We start from the raw sequence: 10,994 nt of genomic DNA on the forward strand, positions 1-10,994 counted from the left end.
TAGATTTTTTTAAAATTACATAATAAATACATTAAGATATGTTTAAGTTATAGTAAAAGTTAGTATCAAACATGTAAGTCTTTGAAATTGATAAATATTAAGAGCAAGCTTAGATTGTTAAATAAAACAGATAAATACGATATAAGAGCCAAAGAATTTAAAGTAAAATAAAGTAAAAATAAGGGAGATATTCAAAACCATATGAGAAAATATTCGTTAAAATATTAGAAGGAGTAATAGATAATACATTAATAATGAGTAACAGACGAAACATACTTTTATTTTTAATACACGCAAAATCAATTCCTATTATTTATTACGTACTTAATCCACATGACCTATAATAAACAAGACATTAGTCTTGTTTATTATAGGTCCTTTGTAAAATATTTGATCAACTTATTTTTTGTCATGGATTCATGGTAATGATAGTCCAAAAAATAAAAGAAGAAAAATTACAAAGGACCTATAATAAACAAGACTAATGTCAAATTTTATTTGATTCTTTCAATTCCTTATTTACCGTTTGATTCAACACCATAAAGAAAGTATAAGTTATCGGAAGTTTCTATGTTAGGTTTTATACATTACTTAATTACTATGTTTATCTTATAGCTCTATAAGGTAAATCTTTAATTCATATTTGATTTTTTAATATAAGAATTTCTTACCTAGTAGTTCAAATAAGGTAATTATTTAATAAGGAAAAATTTTAGTTGATTTTAAAGTCTTAATATATATTAGAATAATTAAATAACTATTTTGCCTAATGTGAAATTAAATTTTAAAGGGCAAAAAAGGCGAACGACATTTCGCTAAGGGCCTTCGTGCTTTTAATATAATATAGATTTATTTAGTATAAATACACGGTACATCCCAATTTTCACCGATGGATTGGGAAAAGGGTTCAGTTATATATCTTTTGTAGAAAAATTATAATGTGCAAATAAAGTACAAGTCAAATAATTTGTTCTAAATAGATTATTGAATCCTTCTGATATAAAGAAGAATTTTAGTGAAAGGAGGGTTCAAAAAATAATTTTGGTAATGGTTCAATTGTAGATGGGGGCACTCTAGTATATTTCTGTGAATCCCCTTATATAAATTTATGGCTCTTGAGCGAGAGAGAACGAAGCCGCCGCTGCCCAATTTTAAATAATTAAGTAAAACATTCCTCATTAAATTAAATTCATCAACATTTCCTAGCAAGTGAATTGTGATGACCCGATAGGTCATTTATAGTTTTATCTTTCATTTCTGTATTCCGAGACCTCAAATAGCTCAGTTTAGCCTTCCTCGATTTACGTGCACAGTCCGTGTCCTTTTTCCGGAAGGTTTTTATGAGAAAAATTGATAAAAAATGTGAAATCGTACCTTAAAACTCATTTGAGTTGACTGCGGCCAACGTTTGATGTAAACGGACCTGGATCTATATTTTGACGGTCCCGATGGGTTCATATCGTGATTTGGGACTTGGGCGTATGCCCAGAATCGAATTCGGAAGTCCCTAACTTGAATTAACGCAATTTGTTAAAAACTAGCAATTTAAAGGTTTAAAAAATTTCTAAGTTTGACAATAAGTTGACTTTGTTGTTAGCAGGTTCGGATTTTTGTTCCAGAACTTGATATAAGTTCATTACAGTATTTATGACTTGTCTGCAAATTTTGGTGCAAAACAGAGTTCATTTGGCGTGATTCGGACGTCCGGTTGAAATATTACATGTTCTTAAGTTTCATTGAAAATTTTATTGGTTTTGGTATCTGATTCAATATTCTAGGTGTTATTTTAGTATTTTGATCAAGCGAGCCAGTTCGTATGATGTTTTTGGACTTGTGTGCATGTTTGGTTTGGAGCCCCGAGAGATCGGGTGAGTTTCGAATAGGCTACGAACCATTTGAACTTAGAAAATTTCTGGTTTTTGACTTCTGCTGGTGTCTGATGTGTTCTTCTTCGTGATCATGAAGAGTAATCTGGGTTTGGGGAGGCTTTCCTTCACCGCGAACTTGATGATTGGTATGCGAACGTGATGTTTTATACGCCAATACCAAACAAGAGGGGGTGATTTGTATGGTGTCTAATTTTTTCGTGCACAGATTATAGAAGGACCTGGTTCTTCTACGTGTTCCAACTACTACTGTTGCGGAATAATAAGTACATAAAATAAAGCACACAGAGATTTTTACATAGAAAATACCTGGCTCAAAAGGAGAATAAACCACAACCTACTTTCCAGTAGGATTTTTCCAAACTCTCCACTAAATCACTGAGCCAAAAACTGTATTTACAAAACCCTTTTGTAAACCTAGGATTAACTCTAATTCCGTTGTGGCAACCAGCCTCTAACTGCTGTGGCAACTTCAAGTTAACTCTAACTTGAATACTCTGAGTACCTATTACAATTGCCTCTAGATAAAGCTGAAAGGTACAATATGAAAACACCTACTATAATTGAACTAGAATAAAAGACACACACTTGGAACTGGTTTTTCTATCTGGTTCATGTAGCTTCAGAAACTTGAATCACACACGAACTGCTTGCAAAAAGCCTTGCTATTTTGCTCTCAATTCACGTTTAACTTTTACTTTTGTGCGTTACCTGTAGAATGAGAACATTCTACGATTTATAGAGTTAGTAGAGTAGAAAATAACTAGAGTTCTAATGCTACGCTTCCTTGGTGGAAGAGTTCTAGTTAATCTCAACTCCTAACTCCTTCCTTATCTTGGATAATGTTCTCAATGAGTAAGGAGTCCTTCTCCTTATCGTTTATGCAATCTTTTTGATTAGGAGATATCTATTATTATGCCAGATTTCATTTATCTCCTGCATGTGCAGCTCACGTGCTTTGAATCTGCCTGTGTCTATGCCTACCAGTGATGGACCTCGTTCATCCCTAAGTTCCTTTGTCAATCTTCAAAATTATTCTTTACTTGGGCTAATAAATTCCCCCTTTTTGATGATGACAACCTCTGTGCTTCCATAAGCTTAGGCTCTGTTTCAACTTAGCTCAACATCAACACAATCTTATCATCAAGGACGAGGCCCTTTTTATCACTTATCATCAAGGACGAGGTTCATTAGATTATAAACATCACTGTTCAAAGTGTAAAGCACAACCTTTTTCCTCCTTTTGGCATCATCGAAAAGCTGCATAAAAAATGTGAGATAACCAGATTTTAAAACTTACTCATGGCCACTGGGGCTACTTCAAATGCAATCATGGATTAATCATCATAGATCAAGCTAAGAATTTTAACCATCAAAGAAATATAAACAAAGAGTTAGAGCAAAAACAGTGAATTTCATTGATGATTGATATGATTCTTCCACAAAGAATAAACAGAAATAAAAAATACTGAAAACATGAGCAAACAAAACATCCCGAACTGGGTCACTGGTTACACTAGGCTAGGATGCTTAAGGGTGGGAAGAACTAGGTGCTTGGTTTTTTGTTTGGAGGAGTTTCAGCATATCCTGAAGAATGCCATTATTCTTCTCCTTTTCTCTTGCCAGCTCAGTTCTGAGAGCATCTCTCTCAGTCTCCACCTCAGCCAACCTTTTCTTCATCCTCTCAATCTCAGCATCCTTTGCCCCACTCTCTTGTACCAAGACTCTGACATTGCTTTTGAATGGTGTCTTTTTGGATGAATCGGGTTCTTTAGGAGTGACATGGACTTCATAGTCACAAGCATGCAGCGTATTTTCCCCAAAATAATCTTTGCTTGTACCAACCTCCCTTTCTTCTTTGGATTATAACTTTCAGTCACTCTCTTCAGTAGGTCTGTGAGGGTTTCCTGTTCAGATGAAACAGGTTCATCTATATTTTTTCCAAGTTGAATCAGCCCTTCAGCGGCTTCGCCAGACCCACTTCCCCCTGTTTTCTTTACACTCTCCTCTACTATAGTAAATTTTTCTCCCCAAACAACCATTGCACCTGTGTCTTTGGTTAAACTCACAGAAGTGGGTGAAGAATCAACAACACTTTTACCCTTTCCCCTCACAGCACTTCGAACACCCTTGCTCTCTTTTTCTTTTTCTTTTTTATTTTTACCATCAATTCCTCCACACTCTGTAGTTTCAACACCTGCTTTAGACCCTACTAGTAAAAACCTATTCTCCAAATTTGTTCTCTCCCCGCAACAACCTTGCGAGCAAGCATCTTTACTCTTTTCTTAGAGGCTGGGGTGGTGGAAGGGATGATAGTGGGTATGGAAGTCTAATCAAACTGAATTTCAGTTTTAAAAAGACTTTAGAGTGTATCCCTAGAATCTAGGTACTTCAATTTGGTTGGGACTCTTTTGAACTGATTCACTTGTAACGGATAAGTCTGACCCCGATATCAAAAATTCAACCCCCGGTCAAACTTTCCAAAAATTCAACTTTCGCCCTTTCAAGCCTAAATTAGCTACAGAACTCAAATTTACAGTCTAGACACACTCCTAAGTCCAAAATCACCCAACGGAGCTAAAGGAACCGACAGAACTCCATTCCGGAGTCGTTTTCACATACTTCCAACTAAGGTAAAAATTCTGAGACTTAAGCTTTCGTTTTAGGGACTAAGTATTCCAAAATACTCCGAAACAAAAAACAAGACCTCCCTGCAGTCACATAAGCAGAAACTGATATAGGAAAAATAGTAAATAGGGAATCGAGGCTAATACACTCAAAACCACCGGTCGGATCGTTACACCATGTCTGTCTCATCACCACTTGAGTCGTTGTTGTCAGCCTTGAGAACTAGGTTCTTCTCCTTTTTGGGCACTCTTCTTTGAAGATCTTTTTTCTTCTTTATCTCATAAGTTTTGTGATTTCCAATGAGTTCATCAATGGTTAGCTTCTGTAGATCCTTGGCTTCAGTGATAGCATTTACTTTACTTTCCCACGAGCCTGGTAGAACACTAAGTACTTTTCGGATGACTTCTCCAAGGGAGTGAAGCTCATTGATAATAGAGGTGAAACATATATGCATGTACTGAATGAACTCATCCTCATTCATCTTGAAAAGTTCATACTCAGTAGTAAGCATATCTATTTTGGACTGCTTAACCTGAGCAATTCCCTCCTAGGCAGTTTGCAGAGCTTCCCAGATCTCCTTAGCAAACTAACAAGTAGAGATGCGATTGTATTCATCTAGTCCAATTCCACGAACAAGAATCTTCTTTGCCCTGAATTTCTTCTCGATGGTCTTTCTATCAGCATCATTGTACTCCTTTCTTGTCTTTGGGAATATAACTGTTCCCTCACCAATAGTTTTCATGGGAATAAAAGGACCATCACAGATCACAGCTCTGAGTCCTCAGCCATAATGAAGTCGCGCATTCTTTGTTTCAACCAACCATAGTATTCGTCGTTGAATCTTGGTGGTCTATAGGTTGATTGTCCTTCCTCGAAGTTTGGTGGAGCAGCCATAAAGATCCTCTCTAGGTGTTAACCTTTTAGAAAGAACCCGCTCCGATACAAATTGATAGAAATTAAGGATCCACCAACAGTATAGAGAACTAGATTCTTTACCATTTTTCACAGCAAACAGCAGTAAATAAAAAAAACATAATGTTTACGTAGAAAACTCCCTGCTCACGAGATTAAAATCACGACCTACCATAGTAAGATTTCAACTTTACTAACTGAGCAAACTTCATATTACAACCTATTTCAATCTAGGAATTAAACTCTTAATCCCTCATCTCTTACAATAACTCTATTGTAAGCTCTTTGTAATAACTCTATTACAAAGCCACACCCTTGATTAACTCTAGTCAAACAACCAAAAGCAATATTGGTTAAGTGATATCCTACTACATGCTTAGGAATACAAGTAAATAACATAAGACAAAGATACAACAAACTAAAGGACACAAGACATATTCAATAATGGAAGCTGGTCCTTTGATTTGTATTAGCTTTGTTCTTTAATGCACCTGAGGGAATAGAGGTGGCTGCACACTTGAGTGAATATATGTTTTTGTATTTGCAAGTGTTAGGTCAAAAGTTTGTAACATGTTGTTTATATATGTGAGATCATGAGAGTAGTTACAAGGGCATTTCCGGTTTCTAGCAAATTGCAGTTGTGTTGCTGTACTATTGCAAGTACAGTGCAACAGTTTTAACATCTGTAGGGTTGACTTGCACGACGACCTGAGGAATTGATCCTATCTGTTCCCTTTGCAGTTCCCTTGTCTGTTTTCCTTGAGAATTAAACCAGACAACAAGGTATATTAAAGTGAGCACAAGGGATCTGATTGTATCAAGTTCCCATCTGGTTCTTCCATGAAGTTTGACAAATCATCAAAATCATACTCGTATAACTTATCAAAATTGAATGAAAAGGTCTAGGAATTTTTTGCAACGAGTGGATATCGATGTACTTTTGTCTTAACTGCTGCAGGAGAGCCAAATATATTACCAAATTGGTCTCTAATGTTTGCAAGTTGTTATAAATTAATCAACAACTTCAATTCGTTTTGACAAACTATACAGTGTCTGATACATATTGGGGTACATTTTATAAGAGCCAATATAATATATATTTTTTCCTTATATTCAATTGAACAGCTATTAATGGTGTTGAATTTTTTATTAAGAATAAATTTATTTTCATGCGAATTCATCATAAATATACGATCGAGAGAAAAAAGAATGAGACAACCGAAGAGAAGAGGTACAAACGAAAATGACGACTCGTGTTACAACATCCATGAAAGATAATTAACTAAGGAAATCACCCTAAAAAAACTACTAAAATGCCACACCATATATATTACAATAAACTAAAGTGCACTATTGATACTTTTGTATAGAGGTAGTGACATAGTTAAGCGATTTAATAATGTGAGTATATACATTAATTAACTATAGTTAAGTTAGAGAAGTACGTTTATGCGCAAACACATATAGTGTATTTATGAATTTAGTGTAAACACACGGTACATCCCAATTTTCACCGATGGGTTGTGAAAAGGGTTCAACTAAATATCTTTTGTAGAAAAATTATAATGTGCAAACAAAGTAAAAGTCAAATAATTTGTTCTAAATAGATTATTGAATCGTTCTAATATAAAGAAGAATTTTAGTGAAAGGAGGGTTCAAAAATTAATTTTGGCACTGTTTCAATTGTAGATGGGGCACTCTAGTATATTTATGGCTTATATAAATTTATGGCTCTTGAGCGAGAGAGAACGAATCCGCCGCTGCCCAATTCTATGTAGTTAAGTACAACATTTCTCGTTAAATTAAATTTACCAACACTTCTTAGCAAGTGAATTGTGATGACTCGATAGGTCATTTATAGTTTTACCCTTCACTTCTGTGTTCTGAGACCTCGATTAGCTACGTTTAACCTTTTTTCATTTACATGCGCAGTCCGTGTCCTTTTTCCGAAAGGTTTTTATGAGAAATATTGATGAAGATGTGAAAGTGTACCTTAAAACTCATTTGAGTTGACTACGGTCAACGTTTGATATAAACGGACCCGATGAGTTCATATTATGATTTGGGAATTGGCGTATACCCGGAATCAAATTCGGAAGTCCCTAACTTGAATTAACACAATTTGTTGAAAACTAACAATTTAAAGGTTTAAAATATTCCTAAGTTTGACCATAATTTGACTTTGTTTCTACCTGTTCGGATTTCGCTTCCGGAACTTGGTATAAGTTCATTACAATATTTATGACTTGTCTGCAAATTTTGGTGTAAAACGGAGTTGATTTGACGTGATTCGGACGTCCGGCTGAAAAATTGCACGTTCTTAAGTTTCATTGAAAATTTCATTCGCTTTGCTGTCCGATTCGAAGTTCTAGGTGTTATTTTGGTATTTTCATCGTACGAGCGAGTTCGTATGATATTTTTGGACTTGTGTGCATGTTTGATTTGAAGCCCCAAGGGGTCAGTTGAGTTTCGGATAGTCTACGAACCCTTTGAACTTTGAAAATTTCTAGTTTTTGACTTTTGCTGGTGTATAATGTGTTCTTCTTCGCGATCGCGAAGATACTCCCGCGATCGCGAAGAGTAATCTGGGCAGGGGAGGCTTTCCTTCATCGCGAACGCGATGGCTGGTACGCGAACATGAAGCTTTGTGTTATTGCCTTTGGCGAACGCGGACGGCCTCTCGCGAATGCATAGTGTTGAAGGACCTGGGGTTTGCTCTAAGCGAACGCGAGCCAAGCCCCGCGAACGTGATGGCTAGGGTGGACAGACCATCGCGAATGTGTGCATCCCCTCACGAACGTGTTGGCCTCTGGCCGCTGCTGCTTCGCGATCGCGATCGCGTCAGGTGTCTCGCGAACGCGATAAACACCTGACGCCCAGACTTTAAAATATTCCAAACACAGGATTTCGCCCATTTTTCACCATCTTTTCATTAGAGCTTGGTCTAGAGGCGATTTGGAGGAGACATTTTATCACCCTTTCGTAGGTTAGTGTACTTTAACTTGTTTTCTTCCATTTCCATCAACACTCATTAATTTCTAACCTTAATCTATGTTCTTTCATGGTAGAAAATTAGAGATTTTGGATGAATTGGGAGTTTTTGAAAATTTGGGACTTAGACATCAAATTGAGATCGGATTTCAAAATTAATTATATAATCGGGCTCGGGGGTGACTGGGTAAATGGATTTTGGTCCGGGCCTCGGGTTTTGACCAAGCGGGCACTTTGTTGACTTTTTAGGAAAAGTGTAAAGATCTTAACTTTATGTATTATAATTGATTTCCCTAGCATTATTTGATGTTATTGAGTCGATTTTGGTTATATTCGATTGGTTTGGAGGCAAATGTTAAAGGAAAGGCCCCGGTTGAGCTTTGATTTACTTGCGGAGTGAGGTAAGTGTTGGGTCTAACCTTGATTTGAGGGAATAAGAACCCTTGAGCTATGTGCTATGTGAATTACATGTGTAGCGGCGTATATGCGAGGTGACGAGTGTATATACGCCGTCAAAATTTGTTTCCATGCTTTCCCGTATTTCGTTAATTATTTTATTCCATGTCTTAATTATTACATGCTTTTATTGCTTCCCATGCATTAACTTGCTACTTGTCACTTATTTCTCTCATATTAAAAATATTCGGTTCTCCCATGTTTCCATGATAAATTGCTACTTGACCTAATTGACTTACTTGTACACCTTAGTTGTCATATATTTGACTTGTCTTGTTGCTTTGTATTAATTGTAACATTCTTTGCTTTGGTACGAGGTTCCTTTACGGCTTGTTTTTCATATTCTTTAATGTGGTGCTTATGCTTTCCTAAGCCGAGGGTCTATTGGAAACAACCTCTCTATCCTCCCAAGGTAGGGGTAAGGTCTGCATATACACTACCATCCCCAGACCCCACGGTGTGGGATATTACTGGGTATGTTATTGTTGATGTTGTTGTTGGATCCGGTTGCATGCCGCAACGGGTGGAATAAGGGAGGATTGAGTTGATATAGTGGGATTGGGTTACATGTTGCAACGGATTTTATATGTGATTTTGATATGGTGAAATAAGGGAGGAATATGATATTGATTCTGATTATATAGTGGGATCGGATTGCGCGCCGCAACGGATTTTATATATTATTATTAATATTGATATGGTGGAATAAGGGAGGATTGTGTTTGTACGGTGGGATCGGGTTGCACGCCGCAACAGGTGAAATAAGAGAGGAATGTATTTGTACGGTGGGATCGGGTTACGCGGCATAACGGATTATGTGTTATGTATTCATTGTTGTACTGTGTTAGCTTTCGAGTCTTTCATACGAGATTCTGAATATTGGTATTTCTGATTTTACCGTTTCCGAGGATTGAGTTTATTTTAATAAGTTAACTGTATTCCTTTCCTGTTATTATTATTATTATAATATAATGCATACAAGTTATTGTAAGTGGCTGCCTTAGCCTCGTCACTACTTCATCGAGGTTAGGCTCGGCACTTATAGAGTACATGGGGTCGATGGTACTCATACTACACTCTGCACTTCTTGTGCAGATTTTGGAATCGGTCCTAGTAGCGATCAACAGATTGCTCGGATTGATTGCCGGATTGGAAACTTGAGGTACGACTGCTCGGCGTTCGCTCAGACAATTTTACTTTCATTCAAACCATTATCTGTATTATTCTAATCGCTCGTGCACTTGTGACACCAGTTCTGGGATTGTATCTAGATATTGCGGTTATTTTGGTTTTTCTCACTTTATTTCACTTCTATTTCATTTCATTCAGTTTAATTTGTATCAGTTAATTTGATTTGTTTAAAATTTCTAAAAACTATTCTAACGTTGGCTTGCCTAACAAGTAAAATGTTAGGTGCCATCATGGTCCCGAGAGTGAAAATTTCGGGTGAAAATTCCGGGTCGTGACATGAATCAAGTTGACGAGATTACTACAGTTTCAAAGGCTACAAGTGTCACGACTCAAACCGATGGGCCGCGACGGGCACTCGATACCTTACTCAACCGAGTACCAATATAACGTATCTTTCTTATCTTACTATCATTGATAAATGAGCCAGAAGATTTTCATGAAATAACTAGAACGAAACGTGAGGGAACACTCATCGTAGGACGACCCAACCTGTAATACCAACTCATACATAAAACATACGGGCCTATAAGACCAATGTGATCCATTATATACTTAAAAAATATAGGCCGACAAGGCCATACAAGTATCCGTATACATGACATCTATCTACAAGCCTCTAAGAGTACATAAATATCATAAAGGTCGGGACAAAACCCCGCCATACCAATCAATACATATCTTAATCATACTGACCAAATAGCAACTCCGGAGCATATGGAGCGCACCAACACATTCCACTGAGCTGATAGCCTACTTGGTGGACTCTCGACCTGTCTATCGGGACCTGCGGGCATGAAATGCAACGTCCCCAGGAAAAGGGACGTTAGTACAAATAATGTACCAAGTATGTAAGGAATAAAATCAGTAAATAATAGATATGAGAGAAACATGGAGTAAAAGACTCAACATGTATATCTGAATAGCTCTGTG

This window comes from Nicotiana tomentosiformis, chromosome 4, assembly GCF_000390325.3.
Source record: "Nicotiana tomentosiformis chromosome 4, ASM39032v3, whole genome shotgun sequence".
Lineage (NCBI taxonomy): Eukaryota > Viridiplantae > Streptophyta > Magnoliopsida > Solanales > Solanaceae > Nicotiana > Nicotiana tomentosiformis.